General features: G+C 35.3%; 1 pseudogene; it reads left to right on the forward strand.

Moving 5' to 3' along the window:
• The first annotated feature begins 11151 nt into the window (after nucleotides 1–11151).
• LOC147076038 (cell cycle checkpoint protein RAD1-like) lies at nucleotides 11152–18590 on the forward strand (annotated as a pseudogene).
• Nucleotides 18591–20996: the final 2406 nt, after the last annotated feature.

Consider the following 20996-nt stretch of genomic DNA (forward strand, 5'->3'; position numbering starts at 1 on the left):
TCCATCTCGTGAGAAAAATAAATTGACCGTCTGAGCTAGGTAGGCCATATAACGAAAAATCAAACAAACTAATTTTTATAAAATACATATAAAATTAGACAACTCTGCTGATATTTTTGTAAAATTATCACGCGCTCCGGTTCGTAAAATTTTCCAATTCGAGCGCTGGTCCTTAACAGAAATGTAATATTGGACTGAAGTAACACAATTAAACTGATACGAAATTGTATAAATATACTTGAATAATAATATACGATTGTAAATTCTGCATTTTAACTGTTTTCAACATTAAGTACCTAGGTACTTATATAAATCTGTAAGGCCTTTGGACTCGCACGTAAAAACTCGCGCACATTAGTATTACATGTGACCTCATTGAGCCGTCCATAATATGTAATCACAGTGTGTCACTTTTCGCGCGCGGTTGAGGTACAGGTGACCTCATTGAGCTGTCCACGTGCACTCTAAGCGAGACACGCGTCATCTGGACAAGCTCTAAACTAAACGAAGCCTCATTTTTAGATAATCTGTATTAGGTATTATATAATAATATGTATTAAATATTGATATTTCTGTGTATAACATTAATGTATTTAGTGACTGGGGCAAGTCAAAACATTCAAATCACCTACGGTTGCTATGAAAAAATACTTAACTACATTGAGAATAAAATGGCTATATTTTATCATAAAACTCCATCTCAGAAATATCTCGATTCAAACTAACGTTTTCAATATTCAGGACTTAGCTTTTGGGTGAATCAAAAATTATCGTGGTAGATACCTACCTATTTTAATTTTTAAATAGATAGTGATTATTTAAGATAGTTTAATTTAAAAATCGCGATATGCTATTATTAAGAAGTGTAAGTAGCTTAATTATATTACAATAAACACATTTAGGTACAAAATTAGTTCATGCGTTGCTTAGCAACAGCTAAATTGTTTTCATTTTCAATACCATTACAAAACTGACATGTTGTGTATGTTGTCATGTTAACCATGGCCCCCACATCCTGAAGCGGGCCCTCAAACTAGGATCTTTGGTGGACCCCCTTACCTATGGTTAAGGATAAAGGCAGTGTGACGCTCTACAGTAGCGTTTTCCAAAAATGGTGTACGCGGTAAAATTAATATATTTAGTGTTTTTTCTTGTATATTTTAATACATCCATTTGAATTATGGAGTTGTCGGGTATCGATACTCAATTAAACATTGCGTCGTCCAACCACCTTATTTTAAATAATAACATTATTGAAGGAAAATAGCAAGGCAGGCTACTTTTTTTTAACTATTAGAGCAAATTTGAGATGTGTGTTTATCTCACTTACTTGGTCGACTTGCCACGCCGGGCCCCCAGGCTAGAGCCCTGTCAGCCCCTCCCCCTTGTGAGGGCCATGATGTTACCTATCTATCCACTTTGAATTGAAAGTCGCATGTCAATGTTAGTAATATTAAAATCTAAATTTGTTTAGATTTGTTAAGTTTGTTAAAAAAACCGACAAGAACCGTGAACCCAAAAAGCTTGGACGGTCATATATTTCCGATAGAACATTTCACGTTGAAGTGTGTGATACGGCGAACTGCATACGTACAAGTATCCGGATACGAAATTTTTTATTCTATAATATTCAATCAATATTAAGGAAATCAAGTACTTAACTATATAATAGTTCATTACTAACGCTAAAAGAAGTCGAAGTACACAAAATCATTTTGTAATGGTCACCCTATTCAGACTGCACACTGCAGTGCTGCCAACTAAAATGTTCAGAATTCAGTAGATTTTTTCTTCGAAATATCGGTAGATTGACAAAAATGTGTGAAATTCAACGATTGTTTTTGGTGAAAGCGTGCATATTGACATAATCTCACAAGCGTCTTTTAAAAGATCATGTAAAAAGTGATCACAAATATCATAATCTCTTCTTTTCCTGACCAAAATTTCAGTAGATCTACTGAAATTTCAGTAGACATGGCAACACTGCTGAGTGAGTGCACAGCGGCGGTCTATCCCCTCCCCATAATTGCAAATGGCAATAAAAAATCCTTAAAATATTTAGTTGCACTACGCACTTCGGATTGGTTGGTTGTTTTTGAAAACAAATTTTCTTTTCTATCATAGAACATACTAGAAGCCTACATACATTTTTTAATTTGTGTACTGAACAGGACAGGACCATCAATCCTTCGGATTTCGATAAATCAGTTACTGTGCCATCGTTTGTTTGTACTTGTGTGTGTTTTTAAATTGATGTACCTATTGATAATAATATGTAGGTATTGTTACATTGATTCCTGAATTGCCTCAGGAGCACAATTATTAACCAGAAACGAATCTGAATAATGTGACAGGCCTAATAATATGTAGGTAGGTACTAAAGCTTATTACTAATTCGCATTTTTACATGTGGCGAAATTGATGCAGAGTATTAATATGACCCACGGTGGCCGCGCGGCTTAATCGTTGAACTATCACGCCGTGGGTCCCAGGTTCGAATCCTGGGTCTGTTTTTCAATCTGTGGGTGAGTCAGGGTATGGACCTAATAGGTCGAGCAAGTGGCTGACATCCATTTCTCGTAAAAAACAAAAATCTGTTAATACAAACTTCTACTCTGTGGAGGCCCATATGATCCTATTAGGATCGGACATGGTCGGAAAAAAAATGATTAGCACTAAGCTCTTGCAAGCTAGCTTCAAATTTTTGCTATGTTCTGGAAAACCTCGGTACTTACTTTTAAATATATCAACTATTTATCATCGTGTGGACATAATACTTTCAATTTTATTGTCTTGGTTTACTGCTTGTGTGAAATTTTCAAAGGCGGGAATTATCCATAATCCGGTTAATAAACGATTTGCGGTTTGTATTTGGATGTTAATTCCGCTTATTTTAATATAAAATACTTAAATAATTCATATATTATGATAATATATAATATTTAATACAAAATATCTCGTGAACTCTCTTGTAGGACTGTTTTTAAAATTCTGGATTGTCACATGTTCCTACTATTTTCTTTCATATACCTACACCTACCTGCATATTTACTATCTGGGTATGTTGGTTTTGTACAATTTTGACATTTAATAGAAGGGGCCTTAATACATTATTTGAAATTATCTCATGAAGCATGGTAAAGTTGGTAAATTCAGCTATCAATATGGACATCGGTTCAGTCGCCATTTCGAGTTCTTTTTATACAAAATGGATGCCATTTTGTAAAGTGTTGCCAACCGTACTATAATTATAGTATTTGTACTATAATATCGTCACTGTTCTGGCAGAAGACACTAATTCGAAAAAATGACATATTGAGTTAGTTATACCAAAACGTTCCCTATTTAAAACTTTACCGTCTGGAAACCTTCTTAATAAATAAACAGTCTTTATTTTAAAGTTATCCTTTTTACGATTACTTAATAAACTCACATGATAGACCATTTCAAACATTTTAACAACTTCAAAGTCAAATTACTCAAAACTAGTATTCTCCAGTTAGTGTGTTCTGCCAGAACAGAGACGATATTGGTCCGCGTAAAATGTACAGGTACATAATATATACAAAATACTATAATTTTGAATATCGGAAAAAATATATATATATAAGTACTAAAATTTCGATATTTTCATTCGATAAATTGCTGCAAAATATGTACTATAATTTCGCAATATGAGAAGATTTAGAGAACTTGGAAAAAAAATGCTTGAAAAACGTAAAAAAAATCCCTTAGACTTTGGCTTAAATTTAAAATGAAATTTCTTGAATTCTTCGGTAAGCATTTTTGATTGGAAGAGGTACCTAAATAAAAAGGGGACTCGGGAGTTTCTCAAATTCTCCATTTTTTTTTCTTTCTGGGAAACAAAAAACCTATACATTTTCAACAGATGCCAAGGCATACTATATTTTTTCCCCAAATACTATAATTTTGGAGGCTATACTATAATTCCACTTTGAAAAGATGGCAACGCTGTTTTGTATGTTCATTGTGATGACCATGTCTCCCACATCCTGAAGCGGGCCCCAAGGCTAAGATCTTCTCGGGCCCCCCTACCTATCGCCAAGTATAAAGGCAACGTGGCACTCTACAGTAGCGTTTTCCAAATGGCGTTCACGGTTTAGTATTTTAATACTTACATCAACTTGAATTTTGGAGTTATCAAGTAATGAGATAATTAAAAATTACACCACAGAATCACATATTTTAAAATATAAACAAAAATTGAAGGAAAATGGCGCCGCAGCTGACTTTTTTACTTTTAGAGCAAATTTGTGTGTTTATCTCACTTATTTGGTTGACTCGCCACGCCGGGCCCCCAGGCTAGAGCCCTGTCAGTCCCCCTCTTGTGGGCCATGCAGATAACTATAAATAATCTAATGCCATCGTAATGCAAAGGCTCTCAATTGCTGCCATTTTGTTTCATCTGTCGCGCTTGTTTTAAAATTGAAAGTGCACTAAAAACCCATGCGTCGTTTGCTTCAATTTTTGACTTGATGTAAAATTATACACAAGATAGGTACTTTGTTAATTTTATGTTCTTACCTAAAATGAATTTCCAGGTCAAATAACACTCAACACATAATATTCTGACATTCCAAATCTGTACCAACAAGGGTTTCTTCAATAAATTTATTGTATTTTTAATAGGATCCATAATATGTACTTATTACTAATTTACATATTTCCCCCCCAAATTCTATTCTAAGAATTAAGGCTATACCTCGGCTGAGGCATGGTCTAAATGTCTAAAATGATCATGATTAGTGCAAATGAAGCAAGCCAAACGAAATATAATTTGTCATAAAAATTCAACATGCGTCCTTTTAAGTTGTGTTTATTATTATATTCGTAATAATAATAGTATATTCATATGTTTTCTTGTACATGCGGAACGTTTTTTAGTCATCTTTCACGATTTAATAATATATTCCTCTGACGCCATCACAAAACAAATTGACGTGCTCGCAGGTCGACTATCGCTCTCCGACTGGCAACGCGGCCGAAATTACCTTGAAATTAAATTACGTTGAAAATTATTTGCCGTTTTACTTATGTACGCTCTTAATAAAATAGAGAGCTTGAAAAATCGAAAAACCTATACATAGGAATGACAATCCATAAAAGATCTCAGTATCCATGGATCCACAAACTGACAGCATATATTATGTAATTCTATGATTCATAAGTAGGTTAGCGTTTCTATAAATAAAGGCGACTTCGATGAACCTAAATAGTCATCGACTATTATAAATAAACCAACCTGCAGAATTTAATACAATAATTTATATTATAATCTTTTTGTAAAATGGTACCAAATTTTTAAACATTAAATGCAGCTTTGGAGGTAGAATTTGTATTGGCAATATATTTTTTAATATACTTAATTTAAACCGAGCACAAGGTTGGTATTGGGTAATATTGGTAAAAAAAATATGGTCTGCACGATACTGTCATATAATGCTACAAAGCGAGACAGGCATTTACCTACCTTTAGAGAGCCAACGAACTTCTGTGTGTAAAAGTAGCCTGATTAATTGCTCATCATTGTCCTCGCAAAAAAGTCAAAATTGCATTAGATTTAATCTTATTAACCGCCTTAATTATTATATTTAACGATGAGTGTAGACTTGCACTTAAATTCTTAGCCACAAGATGTTGTCTGTGCACCACACAATGAACACATAAAACGTTTGTCACTTCTTTCTTCTTTATCATCTTATTGAATTAAGGAAGAGGACAACAAATATTGCCTGGTCGAAAACAGCTGCACATCTGTGGGCATTATCTTACAACTTTTTGCAAAGATAAAGCATCATTTCAGCCTGCATTTGGTTCCCAGAATGAAATTCTAAGAATTTGCAATTAGGCAAGTGTTACTTTCTAAATGCAGCAATGAAAAAAGTTAATCCGATCACAATGTGTTTAAAGCTATGCCGAAAAACAAAAATTGTGAAGCCAAATTTTCAAAAAAAAGCAAAAATCACCCACCGCCCACCACGGAAGCCGTACCGCCCACTAGTGGGCGGTACGGACCCGGTTGACAACCCGTGCTACTTACTGTATAATAAAAAATAGTTACAGCTAACTCCCCATTATCCGGTTTGCGGATTATCGGTGCATGAATTTTATTTAAAAAGAAACGCTCGCTTTCGTTAACATAAGGATTGGTTCAAAGCTCGGAATTTAAACAGGTATTAGAAAATCATTAAAAGAATCCGGTAAACAAACTAAAATCACATATTTTTTTAATAAATCATCATCATCCATCAGCCTGAATCTATCCACTCCTTCCACTTCTCTCGGTCCTGTGCGTTGCGTTGCCATGTACTTCCGCAGAACTTTTATCATTTCATTGATCCAGCGGCCTCTAGGTCTACCTTGCGGACGTTTTGTACTTCTTGGATGCCACTGGATGGCTAGATTTGTCCAACGATTGTCTCTTCTTCGAGCTATGTGTCCAGCCCATCTCTATTTAAGGCTTTTAATAAACTCTATTACATCGCAAACTCTCCTCAAAAATTCCTCTTTTTGTCCTTTCGCGTTGTGCTCAGCATTGAGATCCTCCATACCACGTTGTGTTACTCTAAGTTTCTGGATCTCTCTTTTACTTAGGGTCCATGTTTCATACGCATACGTGATCACGGGAAGCATACACTGGTTGAACACTTTGTGCTTTAGGCACAGTGGAAGGTCACTTTTGAAGACCTAATTCAGGCGGCCAAAAGCACTCCAGCCTAGTTTGACTCTGCAAACAATTTCATCAAATATACATCCATATGTAGACACTTTTTGTCGCAGATAGATGTAGCTTTTCACCTGTTCGAGCTGAGTGGCATTGATGAGGATCTCTTTTTGGCACGCAAAGCAGTTGAACATGACTTTCGTCTTTGTTAAATTTATTTTCAAACATACTTTGTTGCTTACTTCAGCGAGTTCCTGCATTCTGCTTTGGAAGTCTTCTGAGTCTTGCGAGAAAATTACTATGTCATCGGCAAAGCGCAGATGACTCAGGTATTCTCCATTTCCAAAAAATATGTAGCATTGATCTATGCATTACATTATTGTAGAAGGTGTGTTTATGCTAGTGTATTATGTATCATGTATCACTTATCTATTCAAATCAAACCATTCCCTGTGTGAACATGACAGACACGTCAGGATGAGCACTCTATACAATAATGACAAGCAATGAAGCAACAGTTCATACATAGACAACGGGAGGGGCTGAAAAAGTAGGACCGGTCATTGTAAATGTATCGGCTTTCTACTTGAGTCAGCAATGGTCTGACCCATATCCTATTTCTGAGATCAAAGAATGTTTTAATGAGAGTAAATATAACTCATACTTTATCATATTTAGAAGTATTTTTAATAACATGAAAAGAAGGCTTTGAATTTAAAACTTATCTAATGTGAAGATTGAATCTGATACGTTTCAACAAGTTTGTTAATATCAGGCTCGAATTAACATTAAAACAGCAAAACAGCCATAAGTCGACACATTCAGTAACTTGCAGCCGAATTCTCTTTTTAGTTAACAACGTTGCTACATCACTAAATCCACGTTCACACAAATACGACAATGGGAATGCTATCAGAAATCGTTGGACAACCGACCATAACCCAGGGTACAGAGAGATTCGCTTCTGCAGCCAAAATTCTTGGTAGCCATTCTAGAATTTAATTTTTAATTCTTCGTTTGTTGTCAGTTCTATAAGTTCTTCTAACTGGGATGATCCTGCTGTGTTGACATTTGAAAAAGGATCCAACATCCAGTCTGGTATGTATCTCAAGTGGAGTCGTGTCTAGATTCCGTCGGATTTTTAAAGATAGAATTTGTTTGGCGTCGCCCCTCTAGATTTCCTTAACGCCCCCCAATTTTCTTTGAGCCTTCTACTGCTCCCCTGAAAGCCTCCAGCGCCCACTTTGAGAAAGAATCGTCTAAAACGTAAACTTTTATATATATTATATAATAATATATATAGGTATATTAACTTCTAATAAACCCAGTTTAAATGTAAATATGAGAATGATCCCGCCTGTACGGTAGACACTGTAAACAGTTATTAGTGCCAATAAATCCGTGCACGTGTACAGGTGCTATTAAAACCAGCACATCTATTCTATACACAAGACTGCTATCGGCAGCTATCGAGGGTAGTTTTTCATGTTTGTATTAGGTAGGTATATCGAAGTATTATAATTGTTAGAATAAGTTAGCCGTCTTCACCAGGGGTACCCAACCCAAATGGTTTTTTGACAATTTTTTGGTAATACCTATGTGTATTCAAGAAAACACGCATTCATAATTTTTATTTATTACATATAATGAAAAGAACAGGAATGAACACGTGAAAATAAATAATTTGTGTGATCTTATATTTTTGTGAGGACTAAAAGTATGCTTAAGTTTATCTGGTTTTGATTTCAAATAAGAATGAAATTCTTTGCAGAACTTCTTAAAATCTACCTGCTTTGGTAATTAACATTGCTTTAAGAACTGCGACTTGCAATTGTGTTTTTTTTAATCATCCACAAGTTATTTATAAGACAAAATACTCTTTCTACCAGTGCAGTAGTGCTGGGCGGACATAGAATGTATTAATAATTATACGAAAGTTCTTATGATTCAAATTATTGGTGGGAACGTGTTTGAGCAATTCCACCCAACGACTTTCGGTTGAAACGTTCCCAGTTTTCCATTCTGTCACTTTTTGCGGTGTAATGTAGTTAGAAATAAGTGAATAAGCGTTAAATACTTCTTGTATCTTGGATACAATAGTTTTATTAATAAATCCTTTTTAAATCAAGACATCCATTGGTTAAATTCGCCTATTCAAATATGTCCCAATTGTTTCTGTGGGTTGCTCTCTTTCTTAAAATGGGACATTTCGGATTCCCGAAGCTGTGCTTGGGGACAACGGGATGGGCTACCTAAAAACGCGACGTATGGTCACTTAGGTAGGTAAGTATATCAAGAAATTTCAAGCAGCCAAGATTGGTTTGACAAATTTATACTGAGGCATTCTTTACAGGTATAAGTAATATTAAATTCCGAGTAAACTGCCCATGCAGATAAAGATGATGCAATTGAATTTATTTGTTCATAGTCTCTTATCTACTTTTGTATATTCAACATTCTTTCATATTTTCTGGAGACAAATTATGTACTATGTAGGTAGGACTGCTTGTATATTTTTTATTCATAATTCATTCAAATTGGTTTGGAGCATATTAATATGTTTACATTTATGTAGGTACATGTTCTTTCACTCTTTTTCGAGAATGTTCTTATTTTATTTTGAACAAACAATGCTTTCTCTGCTCAGACCATTCCAATGGGTATAAGTAAAAAAAAAACAGCAAACTTTAGTCTGAGACCTGCATCACATCTATAAATAGAGCATATTGTTTGGAATTCATTTCAATGATGTCATGCCATTGTATAAAATGAATTTGTTTCAATACAATATACCTAGGTGCCTATTGGGTTTTTAAAATAATTCTAGTACCTAATCTGTATTATATTATAAACTGGCATCACACAGAAAGCATTGTGCCATCACATCACCTTCAACTGTTGCAAGTTTTCAATGGGAGGGAATGAGATGGTCAAAATTATTCCACTGTTTACAAATTCTAGAACTTTAGATTAGGTACATGTAAATTGTATACCTACATTACATTTCGCGAGAGCACAGTTCACTGTGAGCTGTCTTACCAGAAAGTGATGGAATTGAGACTTTTATGCATTCTTCTTATGAGTATTGCACAGTTTATTAGATTCAATAAGAACATTAATTTATTATTTATTTGTAGGTAGGTAGCAAATATATTCTGATACACTGTCATTATCAGATATTTGATACTCAAGTACAACTCAAGTACAAGTGCACCTACCAGAATTTTATATAAATTTATGATATTATTGTACAGTACTCTCTCAGTAATCCGCCACCTCAAAAACCAGACAAGTGTCCAATTAGTGAAAGCAGCGGATTATAGTGCATACATACAAAATATGCTAAAAATTAAAACAGGTAGGTATTTCGAAAAAATGGTTTTTTTTGAGAAATTTCTACTAGCAAATTACGGTTTTATTTATAATCTCAAGTATTTACTAAATTATACATATTTATAAACTAAGTTTATTAACTAAATATTAAACAGTAAATCACTTCACACAACCAGTTGTTCAGTGAGGCGGATATTCTTGAATGGCTCTCCCTATGACCAAAAGCTTCATTTTGTGTGTCCAGTTTGCATTGGAGCACGGCATAATTATTGTAATGCGGTCCTTGGGCACTTTCCAACCTGGTACATTACTTTCTTCGCGATGAACGTACATTTTACTAAGGAGAAGTTTCCAAAATAAACCCGTCTCATCTGCGTTGTATACTTGTACGTGGAGGGCTACTGAATTTGACAATCGAATACCGGCGAATTATAGTTTGATTTTTGTTTTCAACTAGTAAAAATAACGGCGGATTACAGTAGTTGTCGGATAATCGAGCGGCGGATTACTGAGAGTGTACTGTAATTCGACCTCTACTTAGGTATCTACCTATTTTCTTCTGCAGTTTTGATCTTTACTATGCAGTCATCTATTTCCGATATATTATATCGGAGTGAATTGTGATACGGCCAACTGCATACGTATAAATTTCCCAATGGTGTGTAGGTGTGTAGAAGCTAATTTAAAAATAAAATCTTGTCAAATTTTTTATAAAACTTATCAAGTAATTTGGATTTGTTTCATTTTTTTCAGTATCTGATGACGATGTCCTTCTGTTCTATTCAACATTCGCAAGCATATTTTGAACGCGCGTGCGAGATCATCGAAGACCCGACGCAATCACTTCGCTAGAAGACAGCCTGCGTATCGCTGCTGAAATCAAGGGACACTCGGACCAAATCCACCGACTTGTTCCGAAGATAAACAACTGTCTGTGTCCCGAGCTTCAATACAAAGTGTTGACGTCTGTACTCGCCTAGAGTATTTCGCGGGTGCTTGGAAGTGCGTGGAGCAGAGCGTTACGCATATCCAGTACGGTACCGTAATGAATTCTATATATGCAATTGATGATTTGCTTCAGAATTAAATAAAACACTGATTAATAACAGACAATTAATTTATAAAACATCAAGATGGTGTTTGATATGCAAGATGAATTTCTGGGAGGTCCTGAATACATTTTTACTGCGCTTCTCAACAATGTGAAGATGCTCTGCTCTGTTCTGAAGGCCATCAATTTTCAAGAGGTCAGTAAATATTCAATATTATATTACAATCGAACTTGGTTATTACGAGGAAGATGGGACTGACTGAATTTGCTCATTGTAAGCATTACTCCTTATATTAGAGAATAGTTATTTTTAAATGAGGGGTCACGTTACACAAAAAGTAAAAAAAAGTCACAAGTTCACAAACCTTGGATTTTTTACTTATTTCAACAATTTTGTCAGCGATAACACCATTTAGGTAGCTAATTAGACACTAATGTCATAAACGTAATGCGATCCCGGCGGCAGGTCACCTTGTCAGGTCATATTCTATTGCTTAGGGTCAAAATGTTTTTAAACGATTGACACATTAACAGTTTGAAGAAAATTTTTGACGATATTTTAGCTCTGTATAAGCTCCGATAAGTTGCTCATTATAACAGTGAACCAAAATATCAACATATTTCCTCATTACATCCGAGATCTTGCTATGTCCGAGATCGTAATAACCGAGTTCGAATGTATATTATATGGGCAGTTTTCATGTGTGTATTGATCAGGATCAAACATTAAACTGCTTTGTATGAAAGGATATAGGTTACTTAGGCATTTGAGCTACCTTGGAGTATATCCTATGGACTGTGTATTATATGTCATTATTATTTTCATAAAAACAAAGGTTGGACTAATTAATGGGTATAAATTATTGTTCCTCCTAGAAAAAGTTTTAATACAATCTCCAACCTGTGGACGACCATTTGCTCCGCTTAGGATCTATCATGGCAATTTATTTTTACTGTCCTTTGAACAAAACTTATCAATAATTTGTTCGGGAATAGAAATATATGATCATTTGTGAATGAAACCTCATCTGCCGAATGTTGAATATAAGGGAGGTAGGCTTCTGCGTGTGACTGTAAGTAGGTGCGATTCTCGAGTGTAGAGAAATTTAAATACGTGTTAGAGAATATCATGTTATTTATTTTCAATGCATTAAAGTCGTGTCACGTGAAACTGTATATTGGTAATATTTGAGGACATTCGCAATTTATGGCCGGATTGTCATAAAATAATAAAACGAATCTGGCTTCAAACCGTTTCACATTTCTGTCATAATATTTAAGTTGAAATTTTACTCAACTTAGTCACCAATGCCCTCATATTTGTTCAATTTTCAACTCTCTTTTTAAAGATAAATTTGGTATTTAGTGAAGAATTAGGATTATCATGGAAGGTTGGCCGTTCAGCAAAATGCACTAGAACCTCGATTTTATTATTATGAACTTAACTATGTAACGTTATACCATCGTGTAGCTTATCAGTACGACTTCCAAATTTAAACACATCATAGTTAACCATATTTTCTACTAAAATAACTAAAAATGTGTACCACCAACTTTATTTTTAACACAAAAACAATAAATTTCAGCAACACAAGCTCGCAGTTTTTAAATGAATGTAATCAGTTAAATCTATATTTACTGGCGACGTTTACAAAGAATATAATTCAGCCTTAGAAATTCTACCTTACTCTAACGCATTATGCGGAGTTGTAAGCATGCTGAATGCTTACTCACTCGCACTTATGGTTCGTTTTTGTTCAGGTCTTGATTCCAATTTTAGAAGATAAAAAATACTAAAAAAATTACATCCATTTTTCATCAGGATCAATTTTAAGTAGGATGTTCATTGCTTTGAAATATACGGTTATATTTTTAGACATTTTTCCATTACATCCCATTACAAAAATTAATTTATTTCTCTGATGCCAGAATACTGTTCAATGGTTTCCAAACTTTCATGTTACTATCTCCCTTTAAAAAAAACTAATCTCGGCGCCTCCCCCTCTTTTATTTCATTAAATAATACAGACACCTTTTTTAAATAGTCAAGAATGTACTTATACAAAAATGAAATATTTACAAGATAAAAATAACTTTTTATAAACAACGTTTTTAAATTTTCTGTTGAATCATATAAACTTGACTTGACTTGACTATCTTAAACGATCAAAAAAATTTGAAAATACTGAAATGTCATTTTGATATGTCATATTGATTTCCATAGTAACACACGTATATATTAATAATTTAGTTGCTAGGACCCCAGACCCCTAGCAACCAATAATAGTGGATTGGATTACGGATTTCTTCCGAAATAACTTTTCATACAAGACAGAATTGACTGAAAATGAATTCAATTCTACTTAAAGATGGCTAAAAGTATTAAAAGAATGCATTGGCATCGTGTTCTGATATATTCAAAAAGTTTCAAATGTCTAGCTAGTCGGGAAGTTAGTTAAAACTCGATTGCAAGATTTGTACTAAATAAACAACCACCGGACAAATAAGAATACGACTTAATTAAAACGTAAAAAGATAATTATAAAAATAAACAATGTTTTACTAACTACCTATATTATATGAATTTTTAAATTAATTTGTTTTTCGTGCGATGAATGTGCTTGTTCATTAGCACAATCAATTTCAATCCAAATTCATCTTCGTTGACAAATGGATTCTATCATGGGCCCCACATCCTGAAGCAGGCAGCCAGGCCAGAATCTTTGGCGGGCCCACCTACCTATCGCTGAGGTTAAGAGCAGTGTGGTGCACTAATGTTAATGGAGTTATCATTTAAGTATACCATTTTTACTATTAATGAAATAATGTGAAAAGTGCATTAGAAAATTAACCAAGAACTCAATAGTAAATAGATTTTTGTTTGCTTCAATATATCTGGTGCAGAAATCATTTAAAAGTGGAAACATGGCGAACTTATTTTTTCCAAAGCTCCATTTTTTTATGAATACTTTCACTTTGTCTTTTTAATTCAGTGAAAGCATTAGTGGTCCTTGCATTGATTTATATTTATAACAAATTTGCCTCAAATTTCAACATTACGATTTGACCCTTTTATTTCATTTTATCACGAGATAGCCAGCGTGCTTCACAATAGTATTGAAGTGAGCTATTATAAAATTAGTCTCCATATTTTCAGACAGGTTTGCAAACAACCTTTTATAGGACTGTTTTTTAAGTAGTTTATAACTAGCGGCCGTTTTATAAAATATGTATTTGCAAACTGCAAGCCTGTGGCTACATTAATTGTGTTAAACTTTTCGCGCCTCCCGTTGCTACCCTCCGCGCCTCCCAGCTTGGAAATCGCTGGTTTATGCCATTAACACTACAATAACTATTTTTTTAATCCTCTACAGTGGGCCACGTTCTGTGCTTCGCAACAAGGTCTCAAGTTCACGATCGAGCAGAGCAAGTGCATGCAGGTCTTCGCGTGCATCTCTGTGGCCAACTTCAGCCAGTACTGAGTGCCCGAGAAGTACAATGTGGACTTCAAAGTCAACCTGACAGTGCTAACGGAATGTCTCAACATCTTCGGATCGTCCGAGGACTGCAGTCTCAAGATGTACTACAAGGGCAATGGGGGACCTCTTTTCCTTTTGTAAGTCTTCTTCACCGATTCTTTGGCATATGATTTAACCAAGAAAAATTTCAATTTATTTACATGTGTGAACATATCAGATAGAAGTTTTATACATTCGACATTATATGAAACAATATACTTAACTGAAAATAAGTTATCTTACATTGGTGCAATTAGTGAGGTTCTACGGAAAGTATACAATCCAAAATTTGGGCAAAAATGAATCATGTTTGGCGATATTTTTGATTGGACTCTATTATTTGAGGAAGCTGTAGTTTTGTGGAGAATAGTGAACACAGGGATGTATTCTAGGCACTAATATTTTCATGATTGACTGCTGGGTTACAGGAGCGCTCCCGGTGGATACCGGATCACGCACTCGTACACTTGGTTTGATTTTTGTTATGTTTATCGCTTTCGCGACGAGTCACTCTGCACTTGTTTCTGCCAATTGTTAATGAGTTTATCTTCTTCGTCGTGTCGGGTCTTCACTAGCTACAATGTGTCGCTCCAGAAGTTACCAAAGGCAACACCATTTTCCTCGACTTGTAGGATCTCGTCGAAATTGTAGCTTACCGGGCAAGCCTTGAATGAAAATAGGTGCTCCATGCTTTGCATTTCACCTCACTCGCTGGTTTGGTCATCAAAGAACCCCTATTTCACCATGTCTCGGGTGCGCCTTTCCATGGTTCTCAGTCTGTTCTGAGACTGGCTCCAGGGGGGATATGATGCTCTTCTGGCTTTACCCAATTTTCGAGGCCCTCAGATGCTAGGTTCGTCTCCCATGCGGATAGTCTATCATCTACGGGTGGGACCATGGCCCCCACAAGGGGAGGACTGACAGGGCTCTAGCCTGGGGGCCCGGGCTTTGGGAGGGCCCGGCCTGGTGGATTGATCAAATAAGTGAGATAAATATACATTATAAATTAGAGTTAATAGTTTTAAAAAAAAGTCGCCATTATCATTCATGGAGATTGACATTTTAATTTATGATTGTGCAATGTAATTTTTAATAGTGTGTGTCGATACTCGACAACTCCATGATTAAAGCAGATGTAATAAAAATCGCTAATAATACACTGTAAAAGTACCTTTAATTTGACCTAAAACACAATTTGAAAAACGTTAATATAGTGCGTGACACTGCTTTTAACTTAACCGATAGGTAGGGGGGCCGCCAAAGATCCTAGCCTGAGGGCCCACTTTAGGATGTGGGGGCCATGGGTGGGACAGTCAATGGTATACATGTCGCCATAAAGTTTTTTCTGGAAAAAACATGCAATGAGTTTATGATTGAAAACTGTAAACGCGGCGGCGGTTGAATTGTAACTAAACAATTATTGGTGATGTGTCTTTTGACATTAACAATTGGAGGGGTATATTGTCGGGAATGTTTGGTAAAAGTTTTATGACTATCGGCGCAAACAATGTTTATTTTAAATTTTACATAAATAGTCAAAAGTCCCTTTTCAAAAAAAAGAATATAAATGCCAATCTACATGCTAAGTAAATCTTGTTTGTTTAGGTTGGAACCTCTGACCGGTGACGATGTGGTGACAGACTGTGAAATAAAAACGCAAGAAGCGAATGAGTTGATGTCCTTCAAAGGGGACGGGGACGTGTCAGAGCAAGCCACTCAGCTGGTGAAAGGACCACAGCTGCTGGCCGTGCTCAGCGACCTGGAGAAGTCTTCCGAGGTCATCCAGATGCGAATATCTTCTGACTGTCCGCATTTCACCTTTACCACAGTTGGGCCTCAGGTAGGAGATATTTTAATTCATCTAATTCAGGAACCGGGGAATGAGATAAAAATTTGATTGCCCAAAACAATGCAAATTGACGTCTACTATGTATTGGAAATATGTATCTGTCCAACTTTTAAAGTTGTACGTGTCATGTGAAAATGACTGAGATGCTGCTGCCTTTTGCAAATAACCTACCTACCTCTTCGTACAATATCTTTTTCCTTTGAAAACAATGAACAGAAATCGCTAGATCTCGAAGACAGCATCCGAGTTGCAACACATTAAAACCAAAAACTATACATATTAATATTACTGTATCAATGTAGTTTTTATCAGACACTATTCTTCAAAAGCCTGGAGTGAGATGTTTCTGGAGTTTATAATATCTAGTTTTGTGAAAAATTGATGACGCCCTATAGAATATATTAGTATTAACATTGATGATAATTTTGTCTCGTTTCCTTGATATCGGACACGTTGCACAGTTTTTTCTGCGAGGTCGGCGAAGTCGTCAACCTTCGTTATAAGTTCTCTCACCTCCAGGTCATCATGAGGGCCCTCGATGGCTTCCCAGGTTTGTAATTGTACTTCGATCTACTTCAGTGGCGAAGGGTGGAGGTAGGCTGTTAAAATCTGACATAAATAGTGCACACTAAATTTTGTCAGTCATATGTATGTTTTCATTACAACAAATTGCAAATAGTGTTGGTCTTAGACTATAGATACATCTAGACGCCACCCGTTGCATTGCTAAATGAAGCCGCGTGCCTTGCGTTTGGTTATAATATTAGAGACCATAGACCATTTCGCTAGTGCTCGCACTAGACGCTCAGAATTAAAATATAATTTTCTATTTTTTTACGTTATATAGTATTTTTAAGCGGTCAAAATGCAACCATTTGATAAAGATATCCATAATTTAAGTTATTTTAAAGAAACACTAGGTCACTGATATTAAAATATATAATAATATACAAATAAATTATCACGAACATGTATCAACTTACCTATGAAACGTAATACCATCTTCTTGCTTATCAGCACGAGCTCGCAGGTTATCGACGCTATGTGAAGTGTTTCGCCCCGATTTGCCGGCGATACTTTTGGAAACTAGCTCACACATATGTAGACCTTTTATCTTCCTCTAGCGCGTTTCGCAGAGATTGTAAGGGTGCCGAATACTTTCTCACTCGCACTCATGCATCGTTTTTGTTCAGGCCTTGGTATTGGTTAATTTTTAAAATTCAATTAAACCTGCGTAAGACAAAATACGTAATTCTAAAAATATTCATCTATCTACAAAATATCTAAAATTATGCCAATAGATTATACATAATTTTAGATATTTTATAGATTCAAGAATATTTTTTTTTTAACTTATTACGGTTTGGATTAGGCAGGGCTTAATGAATTTACAAAAACTAACTATGCATGTACCATCTGTAATATTATGTATTCTTAATTCAATGAAAACAAATAATCACGACTGAAAAAATGTGTATTATTTTTGTCTGATTGTCCATAGCGTATCCAAACTGTTATGGTTTGGTTAATTGTAGAGTCTGAACGAACAACAATGAATGGCACATTTGCAAAATGTTAAGGAATATATAAAACAAATAAAATTATTATTTTATTTCAAAGATGTAGTTATTCATGCAGGGTACACGGTTGAATAATAATTTATTATAAAAATAATCCTTAATTAAAAAATCAATAAGCAATAATTCCTGTAGGATAATAATGATGAACAGCGTAGCATGTATGTGCCTTATAGCGTTTTTCTTGCGAATAAAATTTTTATACGAGAACAACGAAGAACAGCATGTGCCGTACAGCATTGTTCTTGTGCATGATTAATCAACTAAGAATATTAGTCTAAGAAAATAGGTCATGTATTTGTGCCATTCATCATTATTCTACTCTACTTTTGGCGGCTATATCCCTGGAGTTGACTTCTTTCTTAGAAATATCTTGGTACATTATATCTTAGTATGTATCCTAGTCTTTGAGCTTTTTGTTTACTTTCAGGTGGCTATGAAGTGTGACTCTCGAGGAGTGTTGCTGGTGCAGGAGATGATTGAAAAGGAAGGGCAGCATCAGATGTTCATCCAGTACCACATAATCCCACTCGTTCTGGACTGCGATGACGACACAGAGGAAGCAGAAGCGGACTAATGCATCTATTCATACAAGTTTGTGAAATAAATGTGGATTTAATGTCTGACTGACGATATTGTGTCACTGCTTTGGAATTACAAGGTTGTATAGTACCTACCCATGTCATGTTGGTTCAAAAGGTTATGTAAGGATCTTTAGGCGATAAGATTAGTAATATTGCTGATTACAATGATACAAGCTGATTGCATTCCTCTCGGTTGTGTGCGTTGGACTGGCGCTTATTTAAGCAAACTATCTTGTTGATCGTTACGTCTAGCTTTCGAAGAAGTAGATTTGTCTAATGTTTTTTCTTCCTGTCCTGCATTTATGATTATTAGTAAATTTACATCAAACATTCTTGTTTGTCGCCTTGTCCACTTATTTCGTTTTTTTGTCCTCTACGGGCTATGCCCACCATGCACCTCTCCATACCGTGGTGTGTTATCTCAAGTGTCTGGACTTCTTGTTTACTGAGAGTCCATATTATTTTTAATGACTAGATCCTTTCATTTATGTTCATATGATAACGCCAAGAAAAATGGGAGGTCACTAATGAGAATTGGTTCATACAATCTTGTGATATATTCCTTGCAGTGAAACTAGTCTAAAGTTAATGAACACCTTGTGCGCCTAACATGTTTATAATATATGTTTTTGTCATATTTTCTTATGTTATCTATATATATATATTTATGTAAACCAGGGGTTGACAAATGTTTTAATAATTGTGTGTTAAGCTCTAATGAATAATCTGCGTTGTCGTATTTACAGGTTGTTTTACATTCAGAAAGACATACTTTTTTTAAGTTAGTCAAGCCTACCGATTATGTATCATCAATCTCTGTTTTCATTATTATCCGAAAAATGAAGGCATCATCATTATCAGTTTGTAAAAGAAATCGTAATGTATAGAATTTACTTTGTATGGCTGTCTAGGCCGAGCTAAATGCATTCTCGCAATGTAATCGGAAGGTGAGAAAATCGGCGGCTTAAAATAATGTTCTAAAGTTTTTTATTTTTTATTATTGGGGAAATTACAAGTCAAGGAAGTTGCCTCATTTACAACGGCAACATTAGTTAGAACAATAATAATTCTCCTTAAACAATATATTCATTATTTGGTCAAGTCCAAGTCAAGTTGAATGCACAGCGTCTGCCTCTATCTCTATCATTGTGTGCCATTTTTCTACAACTGTTTTATCACTTTATTGTAGGATTTTGCGAAATCGCTCAATGCACTCCCGAGAACCTTGTTCCTATTTTGATAGTTACAACCGTCCGATATCACTGGTCGACAATTTTCTTAAATAGTCAATAATTGTAAGATGTGAATTCATTGACCGTTATATACAAATGTTCCATTTGGGTATTTTCTGGATTTCGGTTAATAAAGAATATCCTTGGATTTCCGACAAGGCTATCGCAGTTCAGCTCCCATTTTATACGACATATACCTCTATTTGAGCAACTTTTTTCAACTCAAGCTATAATTAAAAATGATAATCAGTCATACTTGACGGGTGATAAGAACTTCGGGTTTCTCTTTCGTCAAAGCTCTGGTCTGGGGGGCCAGGCTCAGGGGGGGCATAGCAGATCAACCATATAAGTGAAATAATCACAAATTACAAATTTTCCCTAATGGTTAAAAAAAATTCGCCTGCGGTGCTATATTACTACGCTAATACTAATATTTTTAAATATGTGATTGTGGAGTGTTTGTATTAATTAATACAAAAAATAGCTAAACATACAATGAATACCATTAATTTTATCTCGAACACCATTTGAAAAACACTACCTACTTAAGAGTACCACACTGTCTTTAACCTCAGCGATAGATAGGGGGCCCGCTTCAGCATGTGGGGTCAGCATATTTTTATGTATAGATTGTTTTACCTGTGATGTGCCGCGGAATTCTGGGAATACCTTTGGTGTGCCATGGGTGAGAAAAGGTTGCGGAGCACTGGCGTAGGGCACCCAACATTTCTGAATTGCTTTCCATTCAGCTTATCCAGTAATGTCCTCCTGTCCCCATCAATTCAATTTCATCGGCAATATATTCCTGTCTATTCAACGTGAACGTGCGCCTAATAGATAATTAAATACTTATTGAGTGAAAAAATAAACATGTATTGCTCTTACATAAATGCATCAGAGTAACTGTTCTGAACATGATCATTTCGTGTGTCAATCTTTGGGGAAGCAGTCCTGTCTGTTATTCTCATCAGTACTCTTCTTCGCTTTGGGTATTTTAATCTTCGAAGCGGAGCCTTTTTTATTCACTTGTGATGTTTTCTTCTTGGCTTGAATAATTTTAGTCTGGCTGTATAATGTACAGCCATTATGTCATAATATACAGTCGCACTCGGTTATTAGAATCACGTATATAGCGAGATCTCGGATGTGACGAGGAAATAATCGTTG

The sequence above is a fragment of the Rhyacophila brunnea genome, unplaced genomic scaffold (genome assembly GCF_057557595.1).
Source record: "Rhyacophila brunnea isolate RB1 unplaced genomic scaffold, BYU_Rbru_1.0 scaffold_134, whole genome shotgun sequence".
Taxonomy (NCBI): domain Eukaryota; kingdom Metazoa; phylum Arthropoda; class Insecta; order Trichoptera; family Rhyacophilidae; genus Rhyacophila; species Rhyacophila brunnea.